Raw genomic sequence first — 12,651 nt, 5'->3', positions numbered from 1 at the left:
AATGGCAAGCTGGAAAGTGACCTGAGAGGAAAGAAAATGCTCCAAGAATTCAAAGGAGGAAGAAGTTACTTTGGACCTAAAGCATTCAAAAAAAAGTTAATGAAAGAGATAGCATCCGAACTGGATCTTGAAGGATGAGTATGGTGAAAACATGAGGACTGGAGCAGAGGAGTATACTGATAGGAAGGAACATCACATAAAAGGTGTGGAAGCACAGAGCATGCGGCTACATGGGAAGCGAGAGGAGCTCCTTTTGGCTAAAGAGTCATTCTCAGCATGGGCCAGACATCAGAATCACCCAGAAAGTTTTAGAATATTTGATCCCCAGATTCATCCCCAAAGATTCTAGTTTAATTGGTCTGGGTGGAAGGCCTGGGCATCCATACTTTTTAAAAGCTCCCAGGTGATTCTTAACTGCAAGCAGTTGAGACCAAGGTGCAGGAAGGAGAGAAATAGCAGAGAAGTTTTGAGAGAAAATTGAACTCCAAGAGTGGAAGCCAAATCTAGTGAGTTTTTGCCATCTGCACAGTTCAATGAAAATCTGTACCATTTGTGTTATGACTTAGAATCAAAATTTCTGAGTACAAAAATGATTAAGACATTTTGAAAGGAGGTTATTTTTCTGTTGGCTAAACTCCAATTGGTGTTCAAAAGAAAATCAATTGTATGAAAAATATGAAATACAGTAAGACAGAGGCTCCTTTTTGTTACTTTGTTTCGTGTCTAATAGAGTGCATTTGAATATAGTTCCCTGATAAATAGCTGATAACAAAACAAGCAAACAAACAAACAAACAAAAATGTTAAAAGATCTTAGAGATGTGTGGTTTCTATTAGATGTAAGAAATTGAAACAAAAGACATTATTATAGCATAAACCTTTCTGGTTCACCCTGAGTGTCACAGAACTTGGACAATATGCAATGCAGACCGTGTATTGATTTAGCAGGATGTATTTCTTCTCTCTTTACATATCAATACTCCTGTCTATACAGCAGGCGCTCCCCAACCCAGTCTCCCCTTTTTGAAAATCACAACTGTTCAAACATAAAAATGTGCTACTTTGGAATGCAAACTGTTATCACAAGAGCTCTTCATCAACATCCAGCCCACCATGGCTTGATTAGTAGCAATTTCCTTCACTTCTATATAGCATTTCCCCTTCCTCTCTCCTCACGCCAGCCAATCAGGAGAACACTAAGCTCCACCCCCTAGAGGTTCAAACTGCATAGGTCTGTGGCAAGGCCCAGGAATTTGTATTTTTTTAATATTTTATTTTATTAGAGTATAGTTGATTTACAATGTTGTGTTAGTTTCAGGTGTATAACAAAGTGATTCAGTTCTACATTTTTTTTTTCTTTTTCAGATTCTTTTCCCATATAGGTCATTACAAAACATTGAGTATAGTTCCCTTTGTTATACAGTAGGTCCTTGTTGTTTCTCTGTTTTGTTTGTAGTAGTGTGTATATGTTACTCCCAAATTCCTTATTTATGCCCCATCTTACCTGTCCCCTTTGGAAACCATAAGTTTGTTTTCTATGCCTGTGAGTCTATTTCTGTTTTGTAAATAAGTGCATTTGTATCGTTTTTTTAGATTCCAGATATAAATTATATCATATGATATTTGTCTTCTGTCTGACTTATTTCACTTAGTATGATCATCTCTAAGTTCTTCTGTGTTGCAGCAAATGGCAATATTTCATTCTTTTTTATGGCTGAATAGTATTCCATTGTATGTATATATATATATATATATATATATATATATATATATATATATATATATACCGCATCTTCTTTATCCATTCATCAGCCAGTGGATATTTAGGTTGCTTCCATGTCTTGACTATTGTAAACGGTGCTGCAGTGAACATTGGGGTGCATATGTCTTTTTGAATTATGGTTTTCTCCAGATATATGCCCAAGAGTATTTTTAAATGTCTCCTCAGGTGAGCTTAAAGATTAGCTGGATTTGATATATACTGCTTTTCATAGTGATATATCATTAGCTATTGTTTCACCTTACCATATGTCCATAAGGTAATCAAACTTCATTCCTCTAAAACACCTTTTAAGTCAGCAGTGTTAATTTTAAGTAGCCTAAATTACACATTCCTGAGACTGCACAAACTGACTGCAAAGTACAAACCCTACAGCAAAGGCTTCTGGATAACCTCCACAGTAATATGAATGACCGCAGTAGATGCTTCCACTGATAAATCGCCGCTATTTTTCCTTCCTTACTTGGATCATTATAGAATAAGGGTGATGGTACTCATTCTTGCTGTCATGGCCTCATCAAGAATCATTTTGTCAGGTAGGTTTGCCCAGAGGCTTATATGAAACATACATGACAGAGACTTATAAAGCATAAACTGAAACGTAGGGCAGAAACCCTTTCTGGTCGCTAGTGCTAGCATATGGCAGGTGCTTAGTAAACATCTGTGGAATGAATAAACTGAATATTAAATATTTGCTAAAGAAATGAATAGGAGGGCCAAAAATATCCTGGAAACTTTTGAGGTTAACTTTAAACTATTTTAGGATCTTAGACATTTGAAACATATGTAGAGTTAATGCTATTTTCAAAGAGTTGAAAATTGCCAGAGTAATTGACTCTGGTGCTTTTCTGTCCTTGGTAGGTGAGTTAACCCTGGGGGTCCTTTGCTGAACTTTGGAGTGCTGATTCTAGGTGTCCAGGGCAATGGCACTGTGTTAGGTTCTTGGTATTTTATTATTTTTTAAAATGAATGTATAGTCATTATTGTATATGATACAGATGCAAAAAGACACAAAAAATCAAAAAGCCACATTTTACTTTCTTTTTCTACGAGCAAAACAATATCTAGTGAACAACGTTTAAAATTAAAAATAACTTCTACTAATGAAAACATATGTTTTTGTTTTGGGAGGTTTTGCTTGTTTGTTTGCTGAATTTAGAGGACGATTCCAGCAATACCTCCTCACAGCTCCTCTCTCCTCTGTTCCACAACCCCCCACCCAAACACTTGCTACTATTAGTAGGAAAGGTGTTAATTGCCTCCTAATTCTGCCTCCCAGTTCATTGACTATGTTAAAATCATCTGGAGCCTGTCACAGGCTGAAATTTCTCTTCTCAAAATGGTGGCCCATAACATTCCTACATCCTTTCCGCAGATGGTTCGAATTTATTCTCTTGAAGCTCCACCCTCACTGAAGGTCCTCAGTTTTACAGTCTGTCTTTTTACAGGGCCAAGGTATATTTCCTATTGGATAGTTTTAAAAAAAAAACCATATTGACTAGAATAGGTTTAAGAGAAGCTATGATTTCTTCAAAGTCTCCAACAGCGTTCCCTCAACTCCACGCAAACTTGAATTAATGGGGCAAGGGATACTTACTGAATCACCAGCACCACTTTTTTGGCTCCTGGATTTTCCTCAGAGAGCTCTTGTAAAAGTTGCTTTTTAACAGTGGCACAGTCACAGTTATTAAGTAAAGCGGAGGCCTTGCCAACTTTCTGGTTTTGCTGCCCAAATTATTGAATGTTTGGTTGATTATAGCCCTAAAACACCCACATAGTAAGAAGCTTTTAAACATTTTCTCCCCTGGGCAATCACCTGGTATACCTGAACTGAAAGTCCACCACATATAAATTAAGTATTTACTCAACTAACTGCTAAAATCAATGGCCTTGAGGAATACATTAAAAATTACACAACAGAGCTTGGTTTTTATGAATTAAAACTCCTAAAGCTTAAATGTGATGACCTCTTCTCAACCTGGAAAACTGATTTTAATTTTTATGCAGTATTATGCAACAACCTCTAGAGATAAGCACATTGTTGTTAAGTGTCCAATATATGAACTCATATATAAGGTGTAGCACAGAAAATGTGAGCTGGAGGAAAGAAAAAAATTAAATATATATACATATATATCAATGCTTAGTAATGAAAGTATGAATGATAACCCTTCACTGTCCAAGTTGAATATCTGCTGTGAAAAGAAAAGTACATATTTCAATAAAACATATATGACAAAGGAAAATTGTTGTTTTAAGCCTCTGACTAGGAAAGCCTAATCAAACATTATGCCAATGGTAAAACAGGCCAAAACAGAAATGAGAATGGAGAAATTTGAGGAAGAGAGCTTTAGCCCCAATTCATGCTCACTTTTTTGCAAAATTTATCACAAATCAGGACAAGGAAGGAAAGAGTGGAAGGTTAGTTTCTTGGCTAAATGAAAGGATTAAATAAGAACAAAATAATTGTTTCCTTCATGATTTCAAAAACTGATAACTAATGATAGAGAAACAGGCACCAGAAACACAGAGTCAGGCGTGGAGTCATTGTTGGTGCAAGACCACAGTTAATGGATCATTTCTAATTCAAAGAGAGCATGATTGCTTCTGGGTCTCAACAGTTGAACACATAGTCAGCTCCTTAACGATTCACCACCCCAGCAGATGCTTACAGTTTCTGAGTCACTAAAATCCTAAAGCAGGTTGAGGGATATTGAAATATATTGGAACATGGAACACACTAGCATGAATAGCGATCAAGTCCATTGGCAAGAGAGAAAAATCTCATGCTGATAACTTCTAAATGGTTATTGCTGCTTGGGATGTCTTCAGCATAAATATTGGTGGCCTCAGTGATACACATAGCCTCAAATAGCTGAAGCAAGAGTAAAAAACACAATAAAACAAACAAACAAATGGCAGCCCCAACTTGGTAACCCAGAACACTGCCTTAACAAGCACGTGAGGCTGCTCTCCAGAGAATAGGTTCTTAACCTTTTGGGAAACACAACTTATTTTAACAATTTGATACATTTTATGGATTTGCTCAGAAAAGAAAATGCACACATGGGGCCACACACAGAGTAACATAATAATATTTTAGGATATTCACAAGACCTGTCTAAGTCTCTTAATGAATTCCATTTGAGAACTGAAGACCTAAGGGCTCTCCAAAATGCCTGGGATCAATTGAAAGGGGCTAGAAGAACAACAGGACAAGTGGGAAAGTGTGGGGAATAACCACCAGGACTCAGGCAGGGAAAAGTTGTTTAAGAGGGGCAATAGGTAAAATGAGTTGGAGTTAAATAGATCTTATCCGCTTCGTGATTAAGGCAAATTACTTAACCCCTTCGGAGCACTTCTCTACCTCGGTTTTCTCATCTGTTAAATCTGTAAAAAAAACAACCATTTTACACAAGGCTGTTGTGCTGATTAAATGAGAGAACGTGTTTAATGTGCTATTGAATAGGTGCTCTGTGAATAGATATTGTTTCCTGATGGTGTATCAACTTAGAAAAAAATGAAAGTTCTAAAAGAATTTCATTTTTTTATTGGAATAGTTAAAAACTGGATATAATCCATATGTCCATGACTGGGCAATGATTAAATAAATTATGATACATCATCACAGTGAAATAGTATGAAGCAGCTTTAAAAATGAGTTAAAGCTATACTTATTGAAGTTGATGTGCTAGTATGGATAGATGTTTATTTACACTATTAAATGGAAAAAGCAAGCTGTAAAACAATATTCTACCCTGTAAAGTACTCATCATTTATATAAGGATTTCCCACTGATGGACATTTAGGTTGGTTTCTGTTTTTCTCCCTAGGTTTAAATAACAACTCTCTATAACCAAGCTTCTGATTTTTTTCTTTAAGATGGACTCCTAAAAAGGAAATTGCTTAGTCAAAAGATACATACATTGTAAAGCTTTAGCGAGATATTGTCAAATCACTTGGCAGTTAACCCATATCAATTTACAATTATACCTGACCTGTTTAAGACTGCCCCCAAACCATGCTCTATTTATTTTGCATACTTTTGAAGCTTTGTTAATTTTATAGTTCAGATTAATTGAGGGTCACTTTGATTTTCATTTTCAATTATTATCAGGGATGAACATTTCTTTCACATGCATGTTAGTATATTGCCCTCTACACACTTTTCTATGGAGTTTTAGTAGGGTTTTTTTTTTTTTCATTAAATTTAAAGTATGAAAGGTAGAAAATCTTTGGCTTTCATATTTCTTCGTGACACATTCCAATTTAGATATCTATCTTTTCACATTTATAATATTTTTGGCATACAAATTTTAAATTTTATATAGTCCAAACTATTGATTCCCCTTTCTGATTTCTTCCCATGTTTCTATGTTTAAAAAGATTCCCATACTAAGAATGGGCAAGTACTTAATGATATTTTCTTGTAGATTGGTTTATGGTTTCCTCTATACATTTAAATCTATAACTTTTCTCAGATTTTGTAGAGTAAGTTTAGGGTCTTTTTACTTTGTTTGGTCAATTATTCTTTTTCAGCAATTTATAACCAATGATCTTATCCCAGTGTCTTGTTTTACTCATATTTTATATTTGGCTTGGAGTCCCCATCTCTCCTGGGACCTAGTAGTGACTTCAGGCAGAAGTCTTTTAGCAAGTCCTTACAGTGTTGTGAACTTGGAGTCAGAGTTTTCTAAGTGCAGAATTTTCTCAACCAACTGCATTGTTTGTTGTTGTTGTTGTATATGTGAGATTATTTCTAGCATTCTTGTTATCTATCATTAAGGATATAGATATAAAATGAGCATGTATCAAAGATTTTTAACTCATTAATTAATGAGGAACTGGTAGATGTTACTATTGATTCCAAGAAGAATTCAGAGCAGAGACATATAAAGGGAAAAAGAAATTTTGAAATGAATTTACAACTAGAAGCAAAACTGGTCTATCAGAATCAGTGCAAAACTTAGTTGCAGTCCATCAAACACAACTGCTTTGCATTTATACAGACAAGAAGTATTTGCATTATTATCAGATTTCTACCACTTACAGAGTTGTAATATCAATCAAAGATGAGAAAACCTAAATTAGTGAGTAGTCAAGATAGTCACCATTTGTTTTTTGCCCTTTCACAGTCTCTCACAATTTTCCCTGACAGTCTCCTCCCCTCTTTTTATCATAATAATTTCAAAGAAAGATTATTCTTATAACATAAAGCTGGTCTCATTAGAGTTGACTGATTTTTTACATAGGTGAAGTAAAAATTTTATTTACCATATTGGACACCTTAAGTTGCCCATGTAAACCCTAAATCCATACAATTTTGAACAAATACTAAATTAAACTGTGCTTGGAAATTTTCATAAGAACGCTCAAATTGGATTTTTAAAAACCTCTATTATTTGTTGACCTGAGGCTAGGAAACCAAGCCCAAGGAATGCTCAAGTTAGTTACACAGAATATATAATATTCTTGGACTTTTTAAGTCAAGAAATAGGCCAGGGCTTCGTAGACATTGCTTCCATAAGTAAAGTCAAACTTAATCCGTGAAAAGAGTGGCTGTTTCTACCTGATTAAATAAGCATTATTTTCAAGTATGACATTCTAGTCAAGGCCCTGATTTTATAATTTGTACAATTATATTATGTACAATTATAGATGACAGAGCATTATTGAACCTATGCAAATAACTAAATGGCCGTGGAAAGTAAGGAGACTTAATATAAATTTCTGAATCCTGGAAGAGAAGTGGGAATCAGATATCATTTTAAAATGTTTCACTTCAGTTTACAAAAGCAGACTTTACTAAATTGCAATGGGTTACATATTGCTTAAGAAGAGAGAGATAGGGTAGTTCTTATATATCTGAAAATAGAAGCTTAAAAGAATATCAAGAATATTTCAGACAAATAGCCACAATATAATTTCTCTTATTAGTTCGTTCAGTCTTATTATAATTGATTCCTGCTCCACTGGATCTTTGGTTAGCTGTCCTATGCAGTCCTCTCGTTTGGCCAAAACAGGACCTGGAAATCGGCGGTGCAGTTTGGAAGTTGTCTAATCTATGTCAGCTCAGCTTTGAAGTGTCAATAATTGAAGTACCTGGTATAGTTCTTTTCTACAACATTCTGACACTTTTCTTCTTAGTTGAAGACACAGATTCTCACCTGTAACTATAAGAGAGACTTCAAGAAAGCATCAGAGTAAAACAATACCATTGGTAGGTGATAGGGGCTTAAAATGTCTGAGTGATTTATTACTAATAATTTTCAAATGTGAACAGTCTGATGAGGGTTCATAATAAGAATAATGCAGAAAACAAAATGGTTAGTGCTTTCTGTGGTATGCAAAACAAAGATGATAAAGCCATTCCCTGCCCCCCACAAAAAAAAAATAACAAACAATCTAAGGATAATGATTAAATTTATTTTAAAAGAAGTTTGTGAGTGCTGTACTTGATTCAGAAAAATGGATGAAAATAATTTTATAGAGGAAGAACTATTGAGATATGACGTAAAATAATCCTGAGATATAATTGTTTATAACAGGAACATCAAGTAAGAGGTTCAGTAAGTCTGCAGTAAGACCTAAACATTTGTATCTTTAAAAAGAAGAGCTGAAATTATGACAGATAACATTATACTACTGTTGTCTAATATCATCAGGCTCAGTACCACCAGAACTCTGCTAAGTACAACAAAACCTGATGGAAATATTCCTAAGAGTTGCAATCAGTGTTTTCCCTGAGGGTAAAGCCATATTATAAGACAAGAAGGGCAATGACATAACTCCAGGGACTTCCCAAAAAGCACACAAAATATCTGAAATATTTATGTTAATGACATTATACCTATACAAATCTAACCTCGGCAAGGCTGAGCACCTCTTCTGATTTAACAACTCTTCCCACAGAATTCTACAGAAAAATCTAATTCTTTCTGGCACCTCTTTTCAAAGGTGAGAAAATAAATCTTTGTGATTTTTCCAGGGGCCCTCTGGGAAATCGCAAATATAGCTTCTGGTGTAAAATATATCTGGAAGGTTTTATTTAGTTTTTCTATACTTAGGATCCAATTATGGAAAGTCAAAAATCAGGAAAAAAATTATCAGAAGATATTTGGACACTTGATTAAGGTAGGATCAGGGTGCTACAAAAAATAATACTGAGTTAACTCATTAAACATTTAAGACAATAAAACATTTAAAAATAAACATTACATTAACATGATTGTAAAGAACCTTAGCTCTTTATAAGTGAGGAATTTTTGTTCTTTGTTTTCTTTTATTTGTTTCTTATTTTTTTCTTTCTTAAACAATCAAGGATGTAATAAATTCATCATAAAGGACAGAAAATTATTCTTGTAAGACACAATTTGCTACCTAGACAGATTACACAGAAGGTATAAAAAAAAAAGAAAAGAAAAGACTTTCATATAGTAGACAAAGGAATTAGCCAGTAATCAAGTCCATCAAGACAGGGCAAACTTAACTAAAATTTTAGCACATTTCATCACTTCTATTCAGACTCAAGTACTATAAACCAAGGAAAGGAAAATTTACTTCCAAATTTTGTCCTTCATTTTGCTTTTTCATATCACAGCAATTCTCAGGAGATCCATGAACTCAAAATAATTTTTATATTAATAGTAAGATGTTATTTCTGTTAACATTTCAATTATATTCATCATAGCTATAATCAAATGAATCAGTTTTTTAAATTTGCTCAATTTCCACTTCCAGTATGGTAAATATTGACAGTTATAATCCACATAAAATTTCTTTGTGGTCTTCGGTAAGTCCCAAGATTTTACAGAGGTTCTGAGATAGAACAAAAGAGAAAAAAAGAAAAGCCTGAAAAGCACTACTATATATACATTATATAGTTATGTTTAATATATATTGTGTATAATTATAATGGTGTATAGCAGTGATTTTTTTTAAAGATTTAATTTTATTTATTTTTGACTACGTTGGGTCTTTGTTGCTGCGCGCGGCCTTTCTCTAGTTGCGTCAAACAGGGGCTACTCTTCGTTGCCATGCGCAGGATTCTCCTTGTGGTGGCTTCTCTTGTTGCAGAGCACAGGCTTCAATAGTTGTGGTACGTACGTGGGCTCAGTAGTTGTGGCTTGCGGGCTGTAGAGCACAGGCTCAGTAGTTGTAGTGTACGGGCTTAGCTGTTCCGCGGCATGTGGGATCTTCCCGGACCAAGGATCAACCCCGTGTCCCCTGCATTGGCAGGCAGATTCTTATCCACTGCGCCACCAGGGAAGTTCCTATAATAGTGACTTTATATATATAAACATATATAAATTATAAATATATAAAAATTATATAAATTATATTTATAAATATATAAATTATAAATATATAAATGTATAAGTTATATATAAATGTGTTATATGTGTATATAGATATGTATAATTACTACTATATACTGTTATAAAGCCTCCACTATAGGATATAACTACTTTCTCTTTGAAACACAAAAGCAAAGAGACAGTGGTATTAGTCTGTCCCTATTGCTTATGATGTAGTCTCAACCATTCATATTAATTGTGATTTTTAACCAAAGTAACTTCTATTTCATAGAGAAAACTAGAGGTGGATAACTAAGTACTGTCTCTCTCCTAAAAGCATTTTAACAGACAAGCAAAGTTTATATTACATCTTTGTACAGCCACACACAGATCTTTTTAAAGAGACAAAATGAACAGTTCATTAACATGACCCAAGATAGGAACTTTCCATTGGATATAAGCAAAGTATATAAACTTAAAATTATTCCTAATAATTAGGCATCAAATTTTCAGTATTCTATCATAATTAGAAACTATCTGGATATCATATGAATATTCATTATGTGGCCTCTCCCGTTGTGGAGCACGGGCTCCAGACGTGCAGGCTCAGCGGCCATGGCTCACGGGCCTAGCCGCCCCGTGGCATGTGGGATCTTCCCGGACCGGGGCACGAACCCGTGTCCCCTGCATCGGCAAGCGGACTCTCAGCCACTGCACCACCAGGGAAGCCCTAAGTTTTTATATTACTTAAAGATCTGGGGAATTATATTCAAGCTGACATAGTAAAAAACAAAATTACTGTTGACATAAAGTTGTCAGAAAAATGATTTGATTTTGTTGAATACAGACTTACATTTCTCATTATCTTAAAGATTGTGTCGGAGTAACGTTAGCTTATTTGACCAGTATATCTCAATAAGTTAAAAAAAAAGTAAACCCAAGTACAGTAGAATAAAATGTATATGCTTATGTTATACCTAACATTGATAAATCAGAGGACAAGCTGTTTGCATTAAACCAAAATTATTACAGTAGTCTGATTTACCAAATATTTATCTCAATTATATGACCTTAAGTTGTTTAAACATTTCTGTGAGAATAACTTTTTAAGGATAGCACATTTAAAGTATCCAAACTTTAATTTCCATGTTTTCCTGGAAGTTTATAAATATTTGACTTACATAGGAACTTACTTGTATAAGAACTCTATAGGCCAATCAGAACAGAGTTTCTTTAATTTAGGAGACCTTTAAATCTAATTTATGAATTCCTCCAGAGATAGGAAAATATTATATACTCACACATAAAGATGTAAAGGCCTTTCTGAATTCTAAGCATATATACACACAGACATGTAGGGAACGTATAGCTTCAAATCTAAACATTAGCCACAGTTCAAAAGTAAATGCAAAGAAGTTACCAGTCCATATATCAAAGAGTTGTCCTCTTTCCTGATGCACATGTGATTCTTAATTTCTTCAAAGTAGACAAGTAAACAAATAAAGAAAAACTGCTAACAAATCAGATTCTCTGTTATCTCTCCCTCAAGAAAGAATAAATCTCGGTGATCTGTTAATCGATTTACAGAGATCACTAAGGTTAAGACGTAAAATCAAATTTCGAATCATTGTTGTCACCAACGGGGAATAATTTATTCATTGTAAAAGTTCCGAAAACACAAACAAAATGCAAAAATAGCAAAAAGGAAAATATGTAAAATTAATTTACAAATTGGTACAAAGCAGGTCCCAATACAGGGCAATAATCAATTGCATGCCACTGGGCGCAATTAATTTGCATCTTTGTAGACAAGAATATATTGCATTATTATCAGTTTTCTCCAACTTAAAGATTTGTAAAATGGCACAAAAACGTGGACGGGTAAGCCACTCAAGACACCCACTCCTTTTGTTTTACCCATCTCAAAATCTTTACAATTTTACAAACTCTATTTAACCAAAGATGGGTCAAATATATTCTTTCTCACTAGTGTAAGAAAATGAATACTATGGGGAAAAGGCAATATCAAAGCTTCTCTCTAGTCCCAGATCTAAATTTCTTATCATCTCTTCCTACAAGAGAAGGAGAGAGAGCGAGTAACATCATTCTTTTGTACTTCAAATATAGAAAAGGCCCAATGACTAATATTTTGCAATTGTAGATATTGTCTGACTCATTTAGCATCTGTTTTCTCTTACCAGTACCACATTAGTGAACACTTGCCCCCATAGGCATTCCCTAGGAGCCTGTAAGCATGACAGACTATCGTGAATAAAGGCAAAATGACCAAACCTTTTTTCACAGATTACAATACGAAGGGGAAAAAAAGTAGATCAAATAGTTTTTAAACTGATAAGAAATTTTTTATGAAACCCACCAGGGACAGGTAGTTAGTTACACTAGTCTGAACCAGTTCCAAACTTGAGACATTTTTATTTGACAATCTTGAAATCAAGATAGCATTCCTTTTGACTTATTACCCTGCAATCACATGTGTTTACAAAACCCTCCCCTGGGAACTTTGCAGAGTTAGTGACCCATGGGGTTCAGCAGAGTCTAGACAAGCATGAACCTG

At 34.5% G+C, this 12,651-nt stretch overlaps 1 protein-coding gene across 3 annotated transcripts in view; it reads left to right on the top strand.

The window, feature by feature from the left end:
* CFAP299 (cilia and flagella associated protein 299) overlaps positions 1-12,651 on the top strand; it is a 615,047-nt gene that overhangs the window by 600,050 nt on the left and 2,346 nt on the right. The window lies entirely within an intron of this gene.

The sequence above is a fragment of the Lagenorhynchus albirostris genome, chromosome 4 (assembly GCF_949774975.1).
Source record: "Lagenorhynchus albirostris chromosome 4, mLagAlb1.1, whole genome shotgun sequence".
Taxonomy (NCBI): domain Eukaryota; kingdom Metazoa; phylum Chordata; class Mammalia; order Artiodactyla; family Delphinidae; genus Lagenorhynchus; species Lagenorhynchus albirostris.
The sequence above is the reverse complement of the archived record's forward strand: the minus strand, read 5'-3'. Positions and strand labels throughout refer to the sequence as shown.